Source organism: Theropithecus gelada, chromosome 5, assembly GCF_003255815.1.
Source record: "Theropithecus gelada isolate Dixy chromosome 5, Tgel_1.0, whole genome shotgun sequence".
Taxonomy (NCBI): domain Eukaryota; kingdom Metazoa; phylum Chordata; class Mammalia; order Primates; family Cercopithecidae; genus Theropithecus; species Theropithecus gelada.
Genome location: NC_037672.1, coordinates 181,523,205 through 181,542,663, shown reverse-complemented (window position 1 = coordinate 181,542,663; position 19,459 = coordinate 181,523,205). Strand labels below are relative to the sequence as shown.

At 44.9% G+C, this 19,459-nt stretch overlaps 1 long non-coding RNA gene across 1 annotated transcript; it reads left to right on the top strand.

Annotated features, from left to right (window-relative positions):
- The first annotated feature begins 275 nt into the window (after positions 1-275).
- On the top strand, positions 276-7,955 carry LOC112625344. Its single transcript, XR_003119567.1, has 3 exons — positions 276-1,269; positions 6,735-6,977; positions 7,491-7,955. It is a non-coding gene; the product is annotated as an uncharacterized LOC112625344 (long non-coding RNA).
- Positions 7,956-19,459: the final 11,504 nt, after the last annotated feature.

Genomic DNA, 19,459 nt, shown 5'->3' with positions numbered 1-19,459 from the left:
GGTGGCAGTTACTAAACAGGGCCGACAGATCACTTACGCTTCCCAAGTCCTTGCAGAAGGTCCTGACCCTGAAATGACCACAATGCCAGGAAGATACTTTGTTTGCATAGATCTCAGGCCTTACATGTGACCGTATTTGTGAATTTGAAACTTTTTCCACAAGATAAATTTTAAATGTGTCTAATGGGAAGAACAACCTAAGAGGTTGTACAACAAGCCGCTGATGTTTACTGATGGCCTCCTCTGGGTGCTGGGATTTTGACAGAGGAATTTGCTGTCAATTCCTCTTTAAACCCAGCTTTAAAATTTCTCTCTTTTGTATTCTTTCCCTTTATTTCTCAGACCGGCTGACACTTAGGGAAATAGAAAAGAAGCTACATGAAATATCAGGGGCTGGTTTGCCCGGATAATGAAGGAGACAGGTTAGATACACTGGAGCTTCCACACAGGAGAAAGGGAAGGAGCTGGAGGAGAAGGTAAGTTGAAAGACTTTGGGGGTTTTGTTTTAAGTGAGAGATTTGAATAGGTTTAATGCAGATGGTGGGGATCCAGTTAGGAGATTAAGACGGAAAATACTAGAGGGAAAGGTAACTGACAGTACAGGGTTCCTAAGAACCCCAAGCAGTTAATTCTAGCATAGCTGGGGGTGGGGTGTGAAGAGGCAAAGAACCTTTTTTTTTTTTAATGGGCTGGTGTGAAGTTAAATTTGTAGTTTTGTGGCAGGAAGTTCCCTTAGTGTAACTTATGTATTTTCTGTGAAGCAGAAGACAGAACTCTGTTCAAAGTTAGGGAGATGATAGATCGAGGGCTAGAAGAGTAAGGCAGGCTTGAAACAATCATTGTCACGAATGGGAGTTGACCAGAGATTAGTAAGGTCGCTGGGCCATGTGTAGGGGCCCGGTTGAAACCAACGGTTACAAATGTGCAGTGGTTCCAGGCTGTGCGGCTGTGTGAATCTACCCGGTGACACTCGGCTGTTTGGGTGCTGCCATGGATATCGCATGTGTTGGCTTTGTCCAACTTTGGGCTTTTGCCCACACTGATTTTAAAAAGACAGAGGAGCCACAGATTTTGGAGTACTGCAAAATGATTTTCTGAATTGATGAACCATGGACTCTAAGCTGGATAGACAGAGAAATGAAAAGAAGGGACTAATAGGGAATAAGACATGTGATCCATGATCCGATAGCGCTGATGGACGTGAAGATCCACTGTTGTGGGAGGAGTGGAACACTAACACTAAATGATGGGGGCTGTGGTCAAAAACAGGTTGTCTGAATTGGAGGGGCACACGTTTGGTCATGAAAATGGTGGGACTAAGAAGAATGAAGGGGCATCAAGAGACCATTATAGAAATGATGGGAACTAAGGGTGACGATGTTGGGTGTGTGCTCTTCTGTATGGACATTGATTTTATGCTAAAATGAGATTCAGTATGTGGGAACATAGTAATAAAATGATGTTGCCAGGGGCGGTGGCTCATGCCTATAATCCCAACATTTTGGAAGACTGAGGTGGGCGGATAGCAAGGTCAGGAGTTTGAGACAGCCTGGCCAACATGGTGAAACCCTGTCTCTACTAAAAATACAAAAATTAGCTGGGCGTGGTGGTGGGCACGTGTAATCCCAGCTACTCAAGAGCCTGAGGCAGGAGAATCGCTTGAACCCGGGAGGCAGAGGTTGCAGTGAGCCGAGATCACACCACTGCACTCTAGCCTGGGCAACAAAGTGAGACTCCATCCCAAAAAAAAAAGATAATGTGATATAACTTAGTTGTGTTTACAAACTTTTGATTTTATGGATTTGAAAAAAATCCATTGTTCATTTTTGCCAGATAACATTTTTTAAAGCAGTCAACCATTATTCATAACAAGAAAGACATTTTAACTCCCACCTCCTCATTTTCCTCTCAACCCCCAAATAAGTAGAGACATAATCCCAGATTAAAGGATAATACGCCGGGCGCGGTGGCTCACGCCTGTAATCCCAGCACTTTGGGAGGCTGAGGTGGGCGGATCACGAGGTCAGGAGATCGAGACCAATCTGGCTAACATGGTGAAACCCCGTCTCTACTAAAAATACAAAAATTTAGCCAGGCGTAGTGGTGGGCGCCTGTAGTCCCAGCTACACGAGAGGCTGAGGCAGGAGAACGGTGTGAACCTGGGAGGTGGAGCTTGCAGTGAGCTGACATCGCACAACTGCACTCCAGCCTGGGTGACAGACGGAGCGAGACTCCGTCTCAAAAAGAAAAAAAAAAAAGGATAATACTTCCAAGGAAAGGCTTATCACACATGCACACACCCACACATTCCTCAGGATCTAACCTTTTGCAGGTTGAAACCGCATTCGGGAAGCAATACTCTAATCCACTAAAATAAAATTTCACTTACCACTTGAAATAAACTTGAACTCAAAAAATTTCCCTCCTTGGTGAGACTCAGGCAGTGAGAAGCAGCCATGACTAGAAATGGCACTGAACTGTCCCTTAGAAACCCTTTTACAAAACATGTTCATTGTGCCAATTATTGTGTCATCATTATCAGTGAGATGTCAGAACTTTCCATAGATAAACACTCCAAGTTAATTCATTTCTTTTCAGATTTGTGTGAATTTCAGTTGATCCAGAGCAAGAAAAAATGAATGTTCACGTGTGAAAGTCTGTGGGTCCATTGCATAGACGATTAAGAAATAATGGATAACAGATTCAAGTCAAATGCAGTACGCATGTGGGTGTGTGGCCTAGGATATTTGGATTCCAGCCTGTTAGGCCACTGATCAAGTGATCTTGGCCAAATTACAACTTCTGTTGTCCACATTTGAAGACTCAGGCCCTTTCAGCTCTAATATTGTATATAAAAGTAAAAGGCAGCTGGGCACACTGGCTCACGCCCGTAATCCCAGCACTTTGGGAGGCCGAGGCAGGAGGATCATGAGGTCAGGAGTTCAAGACCAGCCTGGCCAACATGGTGAAACCCCACCTCTTCTAAAATACAAAAATTAGCCGAGCATGGTGGCGGGTGCCTGTAGTCCCAGCTACTCAGGAGGCTGAAGCAGGAGAATCACTTGAACCCGGAGGCAGAGGTTGCAGTGAGCCAACATTGTGCCATTGCATTCTAGCCTGGGCAATAGAGTGAGACTCCATCTCAAAAAAAAAAAAGTAAAAGGCACTTTGAGTGTGTAGAGACTGTTCACAACTGTACTTTTTTTTTTGAGACAGTCTTGCTGTTGCCCAGGCTAGAATGCAGGAGCGCAATCACAGATGACTGTAGCCTCAACCTCCCAAACTCAACTTATCCTCCCACCTTAGCCTCCCAAGTAGCTGGCACCACAAGTGTGTGCTCCCACACCCTGCCAGTTTTGTAAAATTTTTTGTAGAGACAGGATCTTGCTATGTTGGTCCAAGCTAGTTTCAAACTCCTAGTTCACGATATCCTCCTGCCTCCCAAAGTGCTGGGATTACAGGTGTGGGCCACCACACGTGGCCGCAACTCTTCATTTTGACAGGCCGTAGTTCTCAAACTTTAACATACATCATTGTCATCATGTTAAACATGACAATGCCAGGTCTTCATACTCTGGGATTCTGGTTCTTCATGTTGTTAAAGAGATGCAGAGATTCAGGAATCTTCATGTTGTTAAAGGAAAAAGTGTACATGGCACTTGATAAAGAAGGATAAGGCAGACATTGTTCAGGGGGAGGATTGCGATAGCTGTAGAGAATGCCACGATGGGGTTTTGCAGTCATTCAGGGCAAGAAATTAGGCTCTACTCCAAATACAACAAGGAAGAGTGGGAATTTATAGCTGAGGAGTTGGTGGGGGTGGTGGGAGGATCCCAGGGGACTTCAGGGATACAGGGGGATTCCAGCTAAATCGACTCTAACAGGCTTCTTGCTGAAGGCAGGCCAGAGTGATCAGACATCACCTGGGGGTTGGTGGAGGACGAGGAACCCAATCGAATGTCAAGGTTGGGGCGTTCTGGCTAAACTGACTTAGCAGGCTTCTGGCTATAATTGGACAGTGCAAAGGTGAACAAAGAAGTCCAGAAGTCAGAACCTCGTGGAGAAGAGAGTTCAGAGGTGCCTGCTTAGAGATCGGCAAGGGAGAGAATCTTCCTCAGGGTCTAACAAGCACTTCAGGCGATCCCCATGCCATTGTTCCTAGGATCACACCTGAAGAAACGCTGCTGCTGTCTATGTCACAGTCCTTTCTGTCTTACCCATGAACCAAGTGAGAAGACTGCATTGGCCAGCAGTTTTTATTATTTCTCTTTAACTCAGGTCTGGACTTTAAACTTTCATCTGCCTCTCTCTCCTACTTTCATGGTGTCTGGAATGTTTTCTCAAGGCCAACAATCAATTCTCTGATTCTCCAGACACCAGCTGGATATCCTACATTCAATTCTAATACTGTCTACCTGGAGTTAGCACAGACCCCACAGGTTAAGGGCTCGTTCCCACAAGACCCCCACAACTTCAGATGCTGGTTGCAAGGCCTGGCCGCCTGCACCTCTGACCCACTGGCTATATTTCAGGGGTTCCTGCTGAAACTGTAATAGGTCCATCACCCAACGCAGGCATCAAGTCCATACACCAAGACCCCCAGCTGTGCAGAGAAAGAGGTATTATTGTGGGGCCACCAAACAAGAAGACAGGAGGAAACCTTCAAATCCATCTCCCCAAGGAGTTTGGGGCGTGGGCTTTTTTTTCTTTTTTTTTTTGTTTTTTGAGACGGAGTCTCACTCTGTCCCCAGGCTGGAGTCCAGTGGTGTGATCTCAGCGCACTGCAATCTCTGCCTCCCAGGTTCAAGCGATTCTCCTGCCTCAGCCTCCCGATTAGCTGGGATTACAGGCGCCTGCTACCATGCCCAGCGAATTTTTGTATTTTCAGTAGAGACAGGGTTTCACCATGTTGGCCAGGATGGTCTCGATCTCCTGACCTTGTAATCCACCTGCCTGCCTCAGCCTTCCAAAGTGCTGGGATTACTGGCCTGCGTCACCACGCCCTGCCTGGGTTTGGCTTTTAAGGGTTTTGGAGTGGGCAGAAGTGTGGAGATGGTGGATTGGCTGAGTAGTGCGGTGTGAAGTCATGGGACAGGAAGATGAAGAAGCTGTATTCTCACACTGATTTGGTTCCTCTGTGGGGGTCTTCACAGTGGTTGGTTTCAGCTGCTTCGCTGAAATTCAGGGTCTGAGAAAAACATCTTAAGCAATCCTCAAACAAAAGTCTTATGATTCTAATGTCAGAGATCCTGTCTATAGGAATAATGGGAATGCAAATGATCGGTGGCAGGTGCTACGAGACTTTAAGCAATGAGGAAGGGGCCAGAGCGCAGCCTGATAGATGCTGAAATATAACCATGTTTCATTCTTGTTAATGCTGTGGGGATGGCTTCATCACAACTTCCTCCTCAGGTTTCAAAACATGTTAGAATGAGTCACAGAACTCAGGAACACACTTTACTTACATTTACCAACTTAAGATAAACAATACAACTAAGGAACAGCCAAATGGAAGAGAGGCATAGGACCAGGCGTAGGGGAGGGGCATGGAGCAGCCCTGCCACCTCTCAGGCACCAGCCTTCCAAAACCCACGTATTCACCAGCCTGGAGTTTCTATACAGCTCAATCTCCAGCTTCCCCTTTCCCTTGCATAAGGCAAAGGTCAGGGGCAGAGTGAAAATTCCAACCTTTTAAACATTTAGTCTTTCTGATGACCAACCGCATCCTGAGTACCTAGGGGCCACACTCTAGACCACCTAATTAGCATAAATGCAGATGTGATCAAAAGGAATTCATTATGAATAACAAAAGACTCCCATCAGTCCTGGCATGGTGGCTCACACCTGTAATTCCAGCACTTTGGGGGGCTGAGGCAGGCGGATCACTTGAGGCCAGACCACCCTGGCCAACACAGTGAAACTTCATCTCTACTAAAAATACGAAAATAAATTAGCCAGGCGTTGTGGCAGGCATCTGTAATCCCAGCTACTCGGGAGGCTGAGGCAGGAGAATTGCTTGAACCCGGGAGGCAGAGGTTGCAGTGAGCCGAGATCACGCCTCTGCACTCCAGCCTGGGTGACAGAGCAAGACTCTGTCTCAAAAAAAAAGAAAAAAGAAAAAAAGACTCCCATCGCTTAGGCAATTCCAAGGATTTAGGAAACTCTGTGCCAGGAACAGGGACAAAAACCAGATACATATATATGCTTTTTAAAAATATAATTTCAACTTTTATTTTAGATTTGGGGGCACATGTGCAGGTTTGCCACATGGGTATATATGGCATGATGCTGAGGTTTGCAGTGTGACTGATCCTGTCATCCGAAGAGTGAGCATAGTTCCCAACAGTTAGTTTTTCCACCCCTGCCCCCTCCCTCTAGGAGTCCCCAGTGTCGCTGTTGCCATCTTTATGTCCATGAGTACCCAGTGTTTAGCTCGCACTTATCAGTGAGAACATGCCATCTTTGATTTTCTCTTCCTGCATTAATTTGCTTAAGATAATGACTATATAAAAATATATATATATAAATATTATATATATAAAAATATATATATCCTGTAGCTAAGGACTCGTCTTTGTACTTGTAGGCAGTATTTACAATGCATGCATCAAATCAGCACACCAAGACGACCGCAGAGAAAGAGGTTTAATCGTAGGGCCACCAAACAAGAAGACAGGAGGAAACCTCAAGTTCATGTCTCCAGAAAGTTTGGGATTAGGGATTTTGTTCAGTAGCTGAATGTAACTGGCCAGTGCAGAAGAGCCTAGTGAAGGTGGAGAATGGGGGAAGGAGGACCCCATGCTGGAGAAGTGATGGAGATTTGAAGTCTTGGAAGGTGGTAGCAAGGGACATGCCAGAGACGAGACAAAATCTAATACTCTGTTAAACATCTGTAATCTAACAGTCTTCTATGGGAGTTTATTATATTTCCATATCCTATGTTCACGTATAGTGAGAAATAAAAATAAAATCTTAATGTTTGGGTGAAGGAGAAAGGACAAGATGGAGGAAGGTGAACAAGAAGGCATAATCCATGTTGCTTCCGGGTTCTTCCTCACCAACTTTCCCGCGCGCGGGAAGATGCAGATCAACCGAGCATGCTCCAGGTGATGTCAATCCGAAGAGATCAAAACTTACCCGGCCACGCCTATGGAGACGCCCCTATCACGCCCTTATCCTGCCCACTGCCCTCCCCCTTCCAGTACCAATGCATAAAAGTCTGCCACTGGCAGGAGCCAGTGTGACTTCTTCGGCCCCCGCATTTGTGGACCGGAGAACATCACCCGAGAGCGCCCGCACGACTTCCCTGGCCCCCTACACCTGAGGACCAGAGAACCTCGTCCGAGAGTGTATGCATATTTGCAATAAAAGACTGCCACTTTCTTATGTACTTTGGCCTCATGTTTAATTACTTAGCTCTCCTAAATTAAGTTACATTAAATTAAATCAAAACAGTTACTGCCAAATTAATTTAAATTAAAACACTTAAGCCCCCCACAACTGATTAAATGGATCCCATTGTGAAGGGAAAATACCTTGAGCCTCCAAAATCACTAAGGAAAATTCAAGCTGGAAACTGCTTAGGGCAAACCTGCCTCCCATTTTCTTCAAAGTTATCCCTCTGCTCACGGAGATAGAGGCCTATCTGATTGCCGCCTTTGGAAACCCTCATCAGAAACTCAAAATCATGCTACAGTTTGTATCTACCTATGTGTGACCTGGAAGCTCCCTCCCTCCCCGCCTGAGTCTTCCTGCTTTTGTTTCAAACCGTCCCGCCTTTCCAGACCACACCAATGTACTTCTTACCAATACTGATTGAGGTCTCATGTCTTCCTAAATCGTATAAAACCAAGCTGTGCCCCAACCACCTTGGGCATGTGTCGTCAGGATTTCATGAAGCTGTGTCATGGGCGCCTTCCCCAACCTTGAAAAAATAAACTTTCTAAATTAACTGAGACCTGTCTCAGATTTTCTGGGTTCACATTATTTTCGTCAAGGGGACTGCCTATGTAACTTTGAAAACTAATTTCTAGGCTGTGAGGGTATGGGAGGTCAGAGGTCAGATGTAACTTGCTGCACACCCCCACCTTGCTAACCCCCTTAGGCTTTCTTCCCTAGGGGCTAAACAGAAACCAGCTCTTTCCTTATATTTTTTTCTTATCCTTTTTTTTTTTTTTTTTTTTTTTGGAGAGGAGTCTTGCTCTATCGCCCAGGTTGGAGTGCAGTGGTTCGATTTTGGCTCACTGCAACCACCACCTCCCAGGCTCAAGCAATTCTGCCTCAACTTCCTGAGTAGCTGCGACTACAAGCACGTGCCACCATGCCCGGCTAATTTCTTTTGTATTTTTAGTAGAGATGGATTTTCACCATGTTGCCTAGGCTGGTCTTGAACTCCTGAGCTCAGGCAATCCGCCCGCCTCTGCCTCCCAAAGTGCTAGGATTACAGGCATGAACCACCGCACCCAGCCAAAACCGGCTCCTTCAAAAGACTCCAGTGCTGATATCAACAACTACCTGAGGCTTCCCCACCCTTTTGCAGTGTCCACATAACGATTAACCAGCTTCCCTCCTGATCAGAGACCCCCAACCCAGCGTGGTTCTGGACAGTCTTCAGAGGCTGCACACAGAGAGCCTGTGTGTTCCTGCTTTATCTTTTGATGTATAAGGCCTAATTGTAATGCATTTAAATGTTAAGTCTCCACCCCAAAGTGAACATGGGACACGTGTTGCATGCATGTTAGCCTACTACACATGCACGAGACTCCTCTTCATGAATATTCATAGCTCCTCCTGTAATCTGTTGAACATGTATACGTAACAAACCTGCTCAGCATAAATTCCTGTTCCCTTTACCCCGCTTTTGAAGTGTGTGTTTCCAGCTTCTGGCCCAAGGCTACGCTTTCCAGCCTGTCAGATGGCTGCCTGAAGGCAGCAACCCTCTAGGAGAAAGAAAGCTCTCCTTTCCCAATTTATAAATGTCATCATACTTCAGTTTACAATAGTATTTAATTTTTTGACCTTTAAGTTCTCCAAGGTCCTTCCCCATTTTTAAGGCTTTCAAAATTAACTGATGATTCTACTAAGAAGCTAAAAATATGTTTTTTGTTTCAGAACATAATATAGTCGAAAGCACCATATAGAAATAGTTCCCTGTTTCCAGCCAATACAGCTGTGTCTCTGTTTTGAACATTTGCCTCCAGAGTGTTGCTGATGCAGTTCAAACAGAAAGGACTGAGAAATAAAATTTGCAAGTGGTTTCTGTTGAGAGTTTCTATTGTTTATAAGTCTGTGAGAATTAGTTACATTACAGCAGGGGGTGAGAGAGAGAAGCAGCGGGTACCAAAACCTCGCTGAGCTCCTACCTGCCCTCCCCATTTCTTGCCCGCCCCCCATGGCTACCTGCCCCCTGCGATGAACTCAAGACCCTGGAATGAGAAACAGTTCAGATTTGTCTGGCGTGTGCATGTCACCTGTGGTCTAACTCATCACCCTGAAAGAAACCAAAATATTTCACCCCAAAATACCTTTCTTTGTCATATTTTGAGATGGCTGTTCAGAGGGCCTGCAAGCATGGGCAGCCCTGCAAAGGTCTCTGGTGGGGGAGATTTGCATCTGCCGGGAAAATCAGCAGTGATACAGTCAGGCTTTGAGTTCCTCCCTTGTCTGGATCTAGAAAAGATTAACTGAGAGTGACACCTCTAAACAGCTGAAAGAAACATTTCCCATCTATTCTCTCTGAGGGTTGCCACCTGCAAGCTTTCATCTACATAACAAGACCACCTTTGCAGGCCAGGCCTCCTCTTCTCTCCCTCCCGTAACCTGTCTTGCCATTAGAAACTGATTTACCACCATAACCTGTTTTTAGCCATGCTCTGAGGCCCCATTCTTTCCCTAACCTCGAGACAGTATAGAAAGGTCAACCATCTGGCCATGAGTTCTTATATTTTGAGTTCTTATATTCTTTGAGTTCTTATATTTTGTAGGACTCCCATACATATTAATACATTCATATGCCCTTTCGCCTATTAATCTGCCTTTTGTCAGCTGATTTTTCAGTGAACCTTCAGTGGGTGAAGAAGTTTTCCCTTGGCCTCTACAATCCCTTTACCCTAAACCTGGCTGATACAAAAATTAAATGATGTAAATATTTTAAAATCTGCTTTTGCTGGGCACAGTGGCTCACACCTATAATCCCAGCACTTTGAGAGGCCAGGGCAGGAGGATTGCTTGAGCCCAGGAGTTTGAGACCAGCCTGGCCAACATAGCAAGACCCTATCTCTACAAAAAAAATTTAAAAATCAGCCAGGTGCTGCCTGCAGTCCCATCTACTTGGGAGGCTGAGGTGGGAGGATCCCTTGAGCCCAGTAATCAAAGGCTGCAGTGAGCTACGATTGCATGACCGACTGCACTCCAGCCTGAGCTTAGAGCAAGACTCTGTCTCAAATAAAAAAGTAAGTAAATAAATAAATAAAAAGTATCTGCTTTTAATGGACAGATTTGTTCTTTCTAATTTACTTTCTGTCACTTTATTAATCAACTTCGTAGTCTGAAAAAATTTTTTTAAATCTTGTCTGTATAAATGAGGAAAGAAAATAGCTTTTATTCAAGGAAGGTGAGTCCTTTAAAATTATCAGGCCCAGAGAGACATTTTTTTTTTTTTTTAGATAATCTTGCTCTGTTACCCAGGCTGGAGTGCAGTGGCGCGATCTTGGCTCACTGCAACCTCTGCCTCCTGGATTCAAGCCATTCTCCTGTCTCAGCCTCCCGAGTAGCTGGGATTACAGGCGTGCCACCACACCTGGATAATTTTTGTATTTTTAGTAGAGATGGGGTTTCGCCATGTTGGACAGGCCGGTCTCGAACTCCTGACCTCAGGTGATCTGCCCACCTCAGCCCCCCAAAGTGCTGGGATTATAGACCTGAGGCACTGCGTGAGGCCCAGAGAGACATTAAGATGAGCCAGCAATCACGTTGTACTTCCCCTTTGAGTGATATATTCATCTTCTGAAACTTCTTGCTGTTGCCATAATAGCTACAAATTAACCTAATAATAATGTACTTGACGCTATAACCCACACACTATAGCTTAACAATGTATAGCCAATCATTAATATTATTTTTGTAAACCAATGAGACTTCCTGTCATACAACTTGTATCAGCCCACAACTTGTCCCCTTTGCCTTTCAAATATCTGCTTGTAGCTTTCAGCACCTGAAGATCCCGGGAGCTCCCAGCCAAGGACGTCAGATCTCATCGTCCTTGCTGCTTTGCCACCCCATTCCCCTCAATAAAGTGGTTTGACCCCACCCAAAAAACAAAACAAACAACAATGAAAAATCTGCTTGTAACAAAGGCTGAACGAAGCACTCTCCAGGGCAAATGGGAAGTGTGTCTCGTGCAGATGTCGTCCATCCTGGACCAAATAAACTCTATAATGCTACTTCTGTTTTTTTTTTTTCCTTTAGATTGACATTATGAACTGTCAAGGCACATCTCTCTGATATTCACTCCATTTAAATATCCTTTATATTTTATTTGAATGTCTAGTATTAGTACAAAAGTCATACAAAATTGGAACTTGATTTATCCCTCTTCTCTCCCTATCCCAGTCCAGCCCCTCACACATCCTCAAATATAGAGCAGAATTGAAACATTGAAATAGTTGAACCAAACAGTGTTTTTGTCAGAGGCGTTTGAACCAGAGCAACTCCACCTTGGATAGGGGCTGGGTAAAATGAGGCTGAGACCTACTGGGCTGCATTCCCAGGAGGTGAGGCATTCTAAGTCACAGGATGAGACAGGAGGTTGGCACAAGATACAGATCATAAAGACCTTGATGATAAAACAGGTTGCGGTAAAGAAGCCAGCTAAACCCACCAAAACCAAGACGGAGACGAGAGTGACCTCTTGCTATCCTCATTGCTCATTAGGTACTAGTTATAATACATTAGCATGCTAAAAGACACTGCCACCAGCACCACGACAGTTTACAAATGCCATGGCAATGTCAGAAAGTTACCCTACATGGTCTAAAAAGGGGAGGAACCCTCAGTTCCCCCCACTTCCTGGAAAATTCATGAATAAGCCACCTCTTGTTTAGCATATAATCAAGATGTAACAATAAGTATCGTTAGTCAAGCAGTTCAAGCGGCTGCTCTGCCTGTGGAGTAGGCATTCTCTATTCCTTTACTTTCTTTTTTTTTTTTTTTTTTGAGATGGAGTCTTACTCTGTCACCCAGGCTGGAGTGCAGTGACGCAATCACGGCTCACTGCAAGCTCCACCTCCTGAGTTCACACCATTCTCCTGCCTCAGCCTCCTGAGTAACTGGTACTACAGGCACCCACCACCATACCTGGCTAATTTTTTTGTATTTTTAGTAGAGACGGGGTTTCACCGTGTTAGCCAGGATGGTCTTGATCTCATGACCTTGTGATTCGCCCTCCTCGGCCTCCCAAAGTGCTGGGATTACAGGTGTGAGCCACCGCGCCTGGCCCCTTTACTTTCTTAATAAACTTGTTTTGACTTTACTTGATAGACTCACCTTGATTTCTTTCTTGCACGAGATTCAAGAACCCGCTCTTGGGGGTCTGGATTGGGACCCCTTTCTAGTAACATTTTGGTTCATTCAACAAACTCATGAAAAAGAAAGATGGGCTAGACTCAGGGCCACTCTAATACATTTGTGTCCCTAACGTTATCCTACTAAAATATTAACATGATTTATATGGATTATTGCCAGGTCCAACCCACAGATGCTGGCCGAATGACGGATGAAAGAATACACTCAAGACACCAGTATCCAGTGAAAGAGCGGGCTAGGGGACTAGGCCGTGCACAGACCCTGAAGAGGGTGCTGTAAGGAGTCAGCAGCCCTGGCCCTGGCAAGTTGGTGCTGCAGGCATTTATTTAGTACAGATCTAATGACAAAGGCTTTGGGTCAACACACTTGTGGGTAATTAACATGGTCACCCTTCCTGGAAAAAGTAGTCCCACAGGGATGATTAAAGGCCAGGTTCTGAGGCCTAAGTAAACTAACTTATCTAGATCAGTTTCTTTACATCCCCTTGTTACCTAACCTAAGCTCTTCAGCGAATTCAGCTGCCTTCAGCCAGACTCTCTTCTGAAGCTATGCAAACTCCCAGCCTTCCGAGAAGGTTTGCATCCTTTTCCTATAATTTTTCCTACCACCCTGACTGCTCTCTTAAAATTCTCTTCATAAATTTCTCCTAAATCCCCACCACTACCGACCAAGTCACTGATGGAAGCTTGTGAACATTTATCTGTGAGCCATAGGCCCATCTACTTTATGTTCAAGCCCTGATGTAAATGTCCCTCATGTCACTGCACTGATACCAACTATGAAACCTCCATGGAGAGGGGCATAATTGAAAATTGTGTCAAGTAAATTCCAGAAAATTCCAAGTTGACATCTGCACTTTCTTTGGAGTTTGTTGGGCACCTCATTTTTCAGCATGTGAAACTCACAGGCAAACTATGACTAAGAAATATTTTTCACAGGCTGGGCGTGGTGGCTCACACCTGTAATCCCAGAATTTTGGGAGGCCAAGGCAGGTGGATCACCTGAGGTCAGGAGTTTGAGACCAGTCTGGCCAACATGGTGAAACCCCATCTCTACAAAAAAAAAAATATATATATATATATGTGTGTGTGTGTGTGTGTGTGTGTGTGTGTGTGTATATACACACACACACACACACAAAAATTAGCTGGGCATGGTGGCAGGTACCTGTAATCCCAGCTACTTTGGGGGCTGAGGCAGGAGAATCCCTGAACCCAGGAGGCAGAGGCTGCAGTAAGCAGAGATCACGGAGATCACGCCCCTGCACTCCAGCCTGGGTGACAAGAGTGAAACTCCATCTCGAAAAGGAAAAAAAAGAAAAAATGTTTTTCACAAACTGCAATCACAGTTCATTTCAACTCAGAATCCTCCCCTCCCTGCCTCAGCTCCCATCTCCACCTTTTCTCGACTGGGTTTTGTGTAGTTTGGCTAATAACGGCTCTGGGATCCTTTAGGTGGCTGCCACACCCAATCTGAACTCCAGTTTCTGCTTCCCTAAAATAGAAACACTAATATTGTCAAAAGACAAAATTACAACAAATTTAGCATGAAGATCTAATTCGATTAATTAGCAATTCATGAATTAGACAGCATCTCTGTAAAAATAGACAGGTGCTCTGATGGGCTGAGCAACCAAAAATAAAATTCCGAGCCTCCCACTATCCGAACAGGCCCCTCCTCTTGGCAAGGGCATTACAAAGTTAACCTGAAAAACTAATTCAGGCCATGATGGGAAGAGGGAAACAGATATTCTTCATTATACCTTCCTCCCTTTTGGAATTACGGATAGAACAGACTCTTTAAGTCTGATAAGAAACATTTATAATCTATTCTCTCTGAAGCATGTCCGCTGGAGGCTTCATCTGTATGATAAAACCTTGGTCTCCACAACCCCTTATTGTAACCCAGACATCCTTCCTATTTAATAACTCTTTCAACCAATCCCCAATCAGAAAATCTTTAAATCTACCTGTGACCAGAAAACCCCCACTTTGAGTTGTCCCAGCTTTCCAGACCAAACCAACATACATCTTACACGTATCGACTGATGTCTCACGTCTCCGCAAAGTATAAAACCAAGCTGTGCCCCACACACCAAATTAGCACATGTTGTCAGGACCTCCTGAGGTTGTGCCACAGTCACATCCTAAACCTTGGCAAAATAAACTTTCTAAATTGATTGGGACCTGCCTCAGTTGCCTTTCATTTACAGCTTTATAGGCAAAAAGGGGCTGAAACAGGGAACAAACAGTGGATTGGTCATTTCAAAGTTGCTTTCCTTATAGAGTGAAAACAGAGGGAACTTGTTGCCATGCTGACTCAGGGAAACTAGGCCTCTTCTGATTGGTTCCTGTGAATCTCCTGTGTTTTTTGAAAACTGGCCCATTCAAAGTTAAGTTTGATTATGTGGCACCTAGCACGAGGAACTCCGTTCTGGTTTGGTTTGGTCTGGTCTGGTGGGCCTGATGCAGGAGCTCAGTCCAAGGCAGTGAGTGCCCATGACTCATTTAATAATCTTCCTTCAAAGTAAAAGGGATATGAGAATTTTTAAAGAGATAACAGCAGGAAAGATGTCTAAGAAGTTAAAGTACTAAATATCCCCCACAGTTTGACACCATTAAAGATGTCAGTAAGGCTAAGAAAATTGTTCTATGTACTTATCAACACTTGATATAGCTCTCAGCTTTGTGCCAGCCTCTATGCTGAGTGGTTTCTAAACATTAACTCATGTAATCCTCTTATCAACCTTAGGAGATATCCTTAATTCACTGAGGGAAAACTGAAGTAACCTGACCAGGGTCACAGTGTATTATGAAATGGCAGGGTCAGGATTTGAACTCAAGAGTCTTACTGTAGACTCTGTGCTCTGAGCCACCACGCTAAGCCATCTAGAGAGAGAGATCCTGTGTTACTGTGGCAGCCATGTTAGCAGGTTTAGCCCTAAATGTACAGACAATCCCTGGGGTATCTAACGTTTCCATTCAACATTTATAGAGTGCTTACAATTTGTTTGCCAGGCATTGTGCTAGGTGCTGGGACTATAGAGTGGAGAGACTCATCTCAGGCTCTCGAGGAACCTGTCAGATGGTTGATGAGACAAACAAGGAACACCTACATGATCCTGTAAAATATATATTTGGTCTTCCATGGCCTCTTGGCATACAGCTAAAACCCTCAGAACCTCCGAAGTGCTGTCTTTGTGTACGCTAATGAGTTGACTGAAGGCTGGCAGCACCCAGGTAGCTTCAGTATAGGGGCTGGTCACAAGAAAGACCAAGGCAGGATTAGAGAGTTGGGACCTCCAACCCCACCGCCAACCTCCTGGGAAGAGAGAGAGGCTGAGATTAAGTTGATCACCAATGGCTAACAGTGAATTAATTGTATCTATGTAACGAAGCTTCCATAAAAACCCAAAAGGACAGGGTTTGAGGAACTTCTGGGGAGCTGAACACATGCAGGTTCCTGTAGGGTGGTGCCCAGGGAGGGCGTGGAAGCCGCCCTCCAATTTCCTCATACCTCGCCCTATGCATATCTTCACCTGTATCCTCTGTAATATTCCTTATAATGAATCTGTTAATGTAGGTGCCTCCCTGAGTCCTGTGAGCCACTCTAGCAAATTAATTGAGCCCAGCAAGGGGTGTGCAAACCCCAGTTGGTAGCAGGTCAGTCAGAAGCACGGACGAAACAACCTGCGGCTTCCGATTATCGTCAGAAGTGGGGCGGGGAGGACAGTCGTGGGGACTGAGTCCTTGACCTGTGGGATCTGACCCTGTTTCCAGGGGGATGGCGTCAGAATTGAATTAGCGGACACTCAGCTGCTATCGGCTGCTGTAGAATTGCTTGGTGCGAGGGGAAACCTCACACATCTGGGCACAGAAGTATTCTGTGTTACGAGAAAGCTGAGGAAAAATATTTTTGAGTTTTTCCGTACTCAACCTGGTAAGAAGCTTTCTTCTCATTCCAGGTCAACAGGAGTAAACTGAGTCCAAGAAAATTCCAGAGAATGAGAAGTCTAAACTCTACCTTATCCTAGATAATGAATTGGCCAGCCTCCTAAACTCTACCTACTTATCTGTCAAAAAGGAAAGCAAAAGAGAACCGGGTAACTCACTGAGAGCTGTGGCTCACGCCTGTAATCCCAGCACTTTGGGAGGCCCAGGAGGGCAGATCACGAGGTCAGGAGTTCAAGACCAGCCTGGCCAACATGGTGAAACCCCATCTCTACTATAAATACAAAAATTAGCTGGGTGTGGTGGCATACGCCTATAATCCCAGCTACTCTGGAAGCTGAGGCAGGAGAATTGCTTGAACCTGGGAGGCAGAGGCTGCAGTGAGCTGAGATCATGCCACTGCCCTCCAGCGTGGGCAACAGAGCGAGACTTTGACTCAAAAAAAAAAAAAAAAAAAAAAAGGAAAAGAAAAAAAAGAGAAATCTTGGTGACTCAAGAGCTTAAAAAATTAAACATGATTCTGGTCAATCCCGAGGCAGGTCAGTGTAAAGGCTACGTTCAACTCAATTAAATTGGACCCAAGCACCCTGGGGAATGGAGGTCTTAAGGAGATGGCACATCCTGCTTCGCCCAGACTACACAGGGACCAGGCCAAGCTAGGCCAGCATAGCTCAGCTTTTTAGGGACTGATCTTAACACCCATGTGGGATCCTGGATTAGACCTTGCTCTGGGAAGGAACACTGATTTCCCCACTGGGTTTTTACAAAGCAGTAGGGTGTGGAGAGGAAGAACTATCACAATGGTGGAGTAAGTGGTAGAAAGAAACAGATCTGGGGTGAAAGGTTTATGCTTGGAATTCATTCCTTAGTGTTAATGGAGTTTATTCTGAGCCATTATGAGTGACCATGACCCAGGGAGCTCTCGTTAGGACCTCGGAAAGTGTGCCTGAGGTGGTCAGGTTACAGTTTGGTTTTATATATTTTAGGGAGACAAGAGTTACAGGCAAATATGTAAATCAATACATATAAACATCAGTTTTGAGACAGGCAGACAGGTTGGTTTCCTACTTTAAGATGGTCTGGAGGAAAAGCATAAGGAGGCCCCCACTCAAGCTCTAGCTTATCTAACTCTCAGCCAGTCAGCCACAAAAGACCCAAGGAGCGATTAACTGCAAGCTCTTATTTCAGGGGAGCTGGGGACTTCCACAGAGCCCTACATGTAAAGCTAAACTCCAACATACAATTACTCCTTCCTCATTTTAAGACTAAAACTCATACTCCGGGTTGGAGATTTAAAACGCAAAGGCTACACACGACATATGAAGAAGCATGTTGAACCATGGTGCAAGCACGAGAAAAGCCCCTCCTATATGTGCCCTGATGTGACCTTTTCCTTTACAAAGACCCTAAAACTAACCCACACGCTGATCTCGGGGAGCGGCCCATTCTTCGCACTTTCTCAATGCTGGCTCCCTTGAGCACAAGCTCAGGTAAACTTTCTCTTTGCTGCTATGTCTGGTGATCTGTCTTGATTTCTAACATGGGACATTACAGGAACCCAGGGCATTGGTAACAGTTTGACCTGGAAAGGCAGGAAGGACATCTGGAAGCATGGGCCTACAGGTCATAGGTGAATTCAAAGACTTTTTTTTTTTTGGTGAGACGGAGTCTCACTCTGTTGCCCAGCTGGAGTGCAGTGGCATGATCTCGGCTCACTGCAACCTCTGCCTCCCAGATTCAAGCAATCCTCCTGCCTCAGCTTCCCAAGTAGCTGGGATTACAGGCCTGTACCACCACACCTGGCTAAATTTTTTGTATTTTTAGTAGAGGTGGGGTTTCACCATATTGGCCAGGCTGGTCTCGAACTCCTGACCTTGTGATCCATCTGCCTTAGCCTCCCAAAGTGCTGGGATTACAGGCATAAGCCACCGTGCCCATCCTGTATTTTACTTTTTTCTTTATTCTGGGGTACATGTGCAGAAAGTGCAGATTTGTTGCATAGGTATACACGTGCCATGGTGGTTTGCTGCACCCATTAACCCGTCATCTACATTAGGTATTTCTCCTAATGCTATCCCTCCCCTAGCCCCCCACTGCCTAACAGGCCCCACTGTGTGGTATTCCCCTCCCTGTGTCCATGTGTTCTCATTGTTCAACTCCCACTTATGAGCAAGAACATGCGGTGTTTGGTTTTCTGTTCTTGTGTTAGTTTGCTGAGAATGATGGTTTCCAGCTTCATCCATGTCCCTGCAAAGGACATGAACTCATCCTTTTTTTATGGCTGCATAGTATTCCATGTTATGTATGTGCCACATCTTCTTTATCCAGTCTATCACTGATGGGCATTTGGGTTGGTTCCAAGTCTTTGCTATTGTGAACAGTGTTGCAATAAACATATGCGTGCATGTGTCTTTAAAGTAGAATGATTTATTATCCTTTGGGTATATACCCAGTAATGGGATGGCTGGGTCAAATGTTATTTCTGGTTCTAGATCCTTGAGGAATTGCCACACTGTCTTCCACAATGGTTGAACTAATTTATACTACCACCAACAGTGTAAAAGCGCTCCTATTTCTCTACATCCTCTTCAGCATCTGTTGTTTCCTGACTTTTTAATGATTGCCATTCTAACTGGTGTGAGATGTTATCTCATTGTGGTTTTGATTTGCATTTCTCTAATGACCAGTAATGATGAGCTTTTTTTCATGTTTGTTGGCTGCATACATGTCTTCTTTTGAGAAGTGTCTGTTCATATCGTTCAACTACTTTTTGATGAGGTTGTTTTTTTCTTGTAAATTTGTTGAAGTTCTTTGTAGATTCTGGATATTAGCCCCTTGTCAGATGGATAGATTGCAAAAATTTTCTCCCATCTGTAGGTTGCCTGTTCACTCTGATGGTAGTTTCTTTTACTGTGTAGAAGCTCTTT